The sequence below is a fragment of the Lissotriton helveticus genome, chromosome 6, assembly GCF_964261635.1.
Source record: "Lissotriton helveticus chromosome 6, aLisHel1.1, whole genome shotgun sequence".
Taxonomy (NCBI): Eukaryota; Metazoa; Chordata; class Amphibia; order Caudata; family Salamandridae; genus Lissotriton; species Lissotriton helveticus.
The window spans coordinates 1,364,092,695-1,364,098,694 of NC_136067.1; the positions used below are offsets into that span (position 1 = coordinate 1,364,092,695).

At 45.3% G+C, this 6,000-nt stretch overlaps 1 protein-coding gene across 3 annotated transcripts in view; it reads right to left on the reverse strand.

Annotated features, from left to right (window-relative positions):
• LOC144763479 (E3 ubiquitin-protein ligase PHF7-like) overlaps positions 1-5,609 on the reverse strand; it is a 1,848,469-nt gene extending 1,842,860 nt beyond the window's left edge. For 2 of the 3 annotated variants that reach the window (XM_078649109.1, XM_078649099.1), the window contains exon 1: positions 5,472-5,609. The gene's annotated coding sequence lies outside the window, so the exon portion shown is untranslated. The remainder of the gene's footprint in view (positions 1-5,471) is intronic. The other variant, XM_078649102.1, reaches the window with a different exon arrangement.
• Positions 5,610-6,000: the final 391 nt, after the last annotated feature.

Genomic DNA, 6,000 nt, shown 5'->3' on the forward strand with positions numbered 1-6,000 from the left:
ATTTCCAGGGAAGCTTTCAGAATGTGCCCAAGATGTATATGCAAATCAGACAGCAGAGCTGTCTGGTAGGCTTCGACGTGATAAAAAGTGATTGCATTTTGAATGCAATGCACTTATGAGATAAATAGTCACAGGGGCGGCCTTAGGCATGTGCAAGCTGTGCACCTGCACAGGGCCACCAAACCCCAGGGGCCACCACGCCAATATATATCCTTAATATAATAATCCTCTGAGAATGTATACATATTTGCGTGGTGGCCCCTGGCAGGGATTTAGCGGCCTCTGGCTCCCTTCCACTTCCAAACACCCTGACCCTCCCCCCTCTTCACTGGCCTCCGCGTTCCGCCCCGCCTGACCTCCTCTTCAGGGGCCCCCTACCTACGCTCCCTGCCCAGGGCCGCCATGAGCCTAGAGCCGCCCCTTATAGTCAAATGTGACAGAGGGTGTGATTGCGTGTAATTTACAGCTCTGGAAAAAGTCCAACATGCACTGCAATTGAACCACTACATAGGAAGCGGAAAGACCACCAACTACCCAGTAGCATGACTTATGGAGTATATACTCCTCTCGATTGATCAAAGATGTGATTGACGTCTCAAAGCAAAGGGGGCTGACAGAATGCTTTCTCTTTGTATATTGTAAACAACAGGTCTTGCACACAGCTATGCTGGAAAGTCTGACCTAAAACATATGGCGCAGTTGGTGTTTGTTGCACATTAGGGATGGGGTTGTGTAGACCCCAAATATGAAAATCCAGTCACCTTTTCAGGACATCCCCAGTGAATATGTATGAGGTCAATTTCTATACGATGCATTTCATTGGAGATTATTTCCATGTGTCGGGGTCAGTCTGAAAACCACAAGTGTTTTAAATGTCAGTGGCTCCAGTGGCCCGACCCTAATACAGGATAAACTCCAAAACACTGCAAGCACTAGGGCATGTCTGGTCTGTCCCTGTGTGGGGTGCTTAGGTCATGGGGCAAGGGCATCTCAACATGGTACTGCTGTGACTGGTATTTGATTTCCTACAGGTGAGAATCTGTCTGAGCCCCACAACACATTACAGGTGTTTTAACAATATGAATGCGCAGCCTTGCGAAGGAAAGCAGCCAAAATTCAGACATGAGCACCAGCAGCCTCTAGTAAAATGTATGTAAATGAACTCTTCTTTGTAGCCACGTCAGAGGAAAACTGCACAGGCAGCTTCTGCGCCCCTTTAAATGTGCGCCCTGGGCATGAGCCCAACTCCCACGTGCTAAAGGCTGCTGCCGAACTTAGCTCTGCCAGAGGACAGCTGAATGATTTTCATCAGCACTGCACTGAGCTCCCTCAGCAAGAAAGCCTCTGCCTGCCTTTGACCTGCGTAATACCATCAGTGAGTACCACCAGCAATGAGACCTCAATTAGGACACAGCAGTCCTGTCCCAACAGCAGGTTGATCTGGCTTCAAGACCAGGAATGTCAGAGTCCCTGTCCTAGGTGACTACAACTCCTTTCCCGCATGGCACCAGAGCTCTTTCTGGGTCTTTACAGATTCAAGTCCTCCCCCTAAACCCCCCCCCCCCACACACACACACACACCCCACCTTCCACCCCACCGGATGAAAGCTCTGGAACATAAACATCTCATACAATCCGTGTTGTACTTTGTATAGAAAGACACTGGTAGCCAGGTTGTAAGTTTCTTGAAGTCTTCTTTATTAATCCATGTCTTGTAACATCAAACAGGGATCATCCAAGTACAGCTCTTAATCCAGCTCTAATAACTCCTATGCCAGCCCCACCAGGAGCAGCCTGCCTAGCTGCTCAGCCCATCTCCAACTGTCACCCACTCATCCACACAGTCACCCAGGCATTCCATTCATCACAGGCACACCAACATTCCGTCACCATCTCTCACTCTGGCTGAGCAGCTAGGTAGACCTAGGCTGATTCACATAAGAATGTAAATCTCAGGATACAACATTATCCCTTTCCTTTAAAAATGAAAACAAAACTTACAATCTTTAAAGAAAGGAACCATACACAAAAGGCGAAAGTGTTCAAAACTAAGGGATGAAAATGAATTTTAAAAAAATCACCAAAGAGAGAAGAAAGCAAACAAGAAAAGATGGGCATAATACGACATATTAAGAACATGCATCAAAACCCCCCATCCTCCCTCATGAAAATTGTTAAAATACATTAGATATGAACCATCAAACAATATCAAATTGGGAAGAAAAACTGCAAAATTACATTTCAAATCAGGAATAACCCCATCCCTTCCCAATAACACAAAAGAACAATTTTGTAGTGAACGGTGCACACACCCCACGACAAACACCCGAAGCCAGAAACCAACAACAAAGGTGAACACACACTACAAATACACGTGTACCACAAAATGGACCACATAGAGAGTACACACACAGTGAGGCGCAGGGCGACTTACACACAACAACATCTGAAGCGCTGGGCGACTTACACAGAACAACATGTGAAGCGCAAGACAACTACACACGACAACACCTGAAGCGCAGGACGACTTACACAGGACAACACGTGAGGCGCAGGGCGACTTACACACAACATCTGAAGCGCAGGGCGACTTACACAGGGCAACATGTGACGCGCAGGGCGACTTACACACATGCAAACATAAGAGACTGGTGCAGCGCGATGTGACTTACCAACTTACACACAACATCTGAAGTGCAGGGCGACTTACACAGGACAACATGTGACGCGCAGGGCGACTTACACACATACAAACATAAAAGACGTGCAGCGCAATGTGACTTACCAAAAGAACACAAGAAGATGGGAACCAACCAACAATACCAGAACCACCCTCATGCCAAAAAAACATCTATAAGGAACACAATTAGCAAAGTTGGCATACTGCAATAACACAACACTAAAAATGCTTAGACTTCCTTTACCAGTAACAGAAAAAATGTAAGCATTAAATAGAGGATTATGCTTGAATTAGGAAATATACGCATAAAACTTGTGTAATAATAGTCTCGAATATGAAGGATGAATTCCAACTTTAGACACTAGATGGCACCATGACCTAGTGCAAAGCATTGAAAAACAGTTCATGTTAAGAATCTATAACACACAGCTTGAAGAGCTGCCCACTGAAAGTATAATGTAGGTTTTGTCTCAATCAAGCGAAGAATGACAGAATTAACATGAAGGAGTTGTGATGCGATGAGTTGCCTGGAAGAGTGAAAAATAACTGTTCTGGAGACTGCTGTAACTCAAAATAAATAAACCCTTTAGCAAGATGTCAACAAGATCAGGATGCCCGGAAAGTAACGAGCACCTTGGCATAACCACACAACTCCTGTGAGGTACATGTAAATACATGTGAATATATTCACAGAGTTAACATGTAACTCGCCTTAGTTTAGCCACAATCCCTTTAGACTATTGATACATCCATACAGTGGACAAAAGGAAGTGGTAGGGTGAAGTACAGTCCATTCATACCCTCACATACAGACCATACCTGTGGTCAAGTCTATGGAGCAAGATCAGGCAGGACACAGGTTGGGGCCATCCGATGACAGGACACTGGTGGGGCTGGCTTGCCTTTTACTCTATTCTGCTACTTGTATTTTCCTTTCTTTTTTCATTGTAGTTGCGCTGGTTTCTTTGTAGTCTCTGGGTTTCTGTTCAATCCATAAGTACGCTTGGGTCCAGGTCCGCTCGTCGCCAAAAATATGTTGTTCTTTGTATAGAAAGACACTGGTAGCCAGGTTGTAAGTTTCTTGAAGTCTTCTTTATTAATCCATGTCTTGTAACATCAAACAGGGATCATCCAAGTACAGCTCTTAATCCAGCTCTAATAACTCCTATACCAGCCCCACCAGGAGCAGCCTGCCTAGCTGCTCAGCCCATCTCCAACTGTCACCCACTCATCCACACAGTCACCCAGGCATTCCATTCATCACAGGCACACCAACATTCCGTCACCATCTTTCACTCTGGCTGAGCAGCTAGGTAGACCTAGGCTGATTCACATAAGAATATAAATCTCAGGATACAACAACCCGCTTTAATATTTAAGTTTTATAATATTGTGAGCTTTGTTTCGATAAGAATGAACGTATCATTTGAAAATAGACATACTTCAATGGTACCATGTGAGAATAGACAAACTTCAATATCGCAATGGTTTCTATATAATTTAAAAGGTAAATATTCTGGAGAGATTATTCTGTGCTCATCAGTCTTTTTTCCCTTGCCAATGCCACTTTACAGGAAGTTAGGACAACACGTTTCACCTGTAAACTTTAAGTGTGGAATGTACTTTTTGAAGAATAAGGGAGGAGAAGATTAAATCAGTCAATCAATCAGGGTTTATAAAGGGTGGCTAATGAAACGCGAGGGTATCCAGGCGCTGAGGGCCTTTCTGCTACGGGTAGAATCAGTTAAACAGCCAGGTCTTTAGTACCTTTCTAAATTCTAGCAGTGAGGAAGAGGTCCGGAGGTGAAGGGGAATGTTGTTGCGGAATTTAGCAGCGAGGTAGGAGAAGGAGCGCCCCACTGTTGCTTTGGGCTGTGTGTGTGCATGGGAGAGGGAAGAGGAGCCAGGAGGTGTCTGGAGGGTTGGTGGAAGTACATGAGGTGGATGATATATGCAGGTCCTGGATTGTGAAGGGCTTTGTAGGTGCGGATCAGAATCGTGAATTGGGAGCAGTGACCAGAATAAACAAGACTATTTTGAGATTGTGAATGCACGCTATGTTGTAATTTTTTGGCTTCCAGTTCCCATTAGAGTTTAAAAGAAACATAATACATTTTGGTAAAATTAGGCCTCGTGGGTCTCCCACCCATTGTTCAGTGTGAGTAGCAGGGAAGGATGGAGCAAGTCCACGAAGTAAATGTCAGGTGGTGCAAAACACTTGAGAGGGGGATTATGCTGCTAAAACCATTACACAGCAAAAAACTGGTAATTTTCTATTATTCCTACTTTTGTTTTGCTAGTAAAAAGTGTCCCCAAAAGTGTCACACATATTCCATTCATTAAATGTCGTACGGAAAACCTGGAAATGCCTCGCGCATACAAACTGAAAACTTGGCAGCTATGGCATACATGCCAGGAATGTGTCTCAGGTGTGTAATTTGTCAGACAAGGGGTTGAATCCCAGCTAGGATATCTCAATAGTTTATCCTTCCAGAATTCATAAAATGTGCATATCTCCAGCGGGAGGGGCAGTCTCGAGAACCAACAGTTAATGAGGCTGGCATCTGAATTTCCCCCCTGAAATTGCTACTTCGCACACAAATGATATACTTCCCAAGAGCAATTATGTCACGAATATTAGATTGGCTGAAGGGCGTAGAAAGCATGGCTCCGCATTTTCAATGCATTATAGACACTGCGCAGGACAATGGCGCTGCCCCGCCACGCGCAGCTGCGCAGTGCGTTGCTGCTTCGGGGCTCCAGCTGAGGTGCGCGCGCTCGCCTCACTTACATTTACTGTCCGGAAGGTGCTTCTTCTTGTTGGGCGGCGGCGGACTGCAGCAGGAATAGGGGAGTCTGTAGAAGGAGGACGGGGCTGTGTAAAGGGGCAGCGGGCTGAGGAGTGAGTGCTACAGCTCTACGCCGCTCCCCGGCGCACGTCATAAAGGTGGCTCTGTGACACGTAAGAGCTCGTAGAGGTCTCTGAGAGGGTTAGTGACGTCTGTGTCATAGAGTTGGTTCTGTGATACGCACCCTTCGGCAAGGAGAGTTCTGTGTTTTTTTTATAAGTAAGTTACTCAGTAAACGTAGAGCCGTCCAAATAGCCGTCGAGTGGGCCTAGTGACCAGAACTTTCGAGAGGTTTTCGAACTGAAATCTTTTGGAAAGTTCGTGAATGAGAAACCAACACAATGAGATAAAACAAATAAGTATCCTGCCTTGCAGACAAGACGTCGAACCGCGCAACCCTTTGTTTCTTAGAAAGAAATTAAGGCAGCAGACAATCCCCATAACTGTGATTTGTTTATGTGGCATACTTGT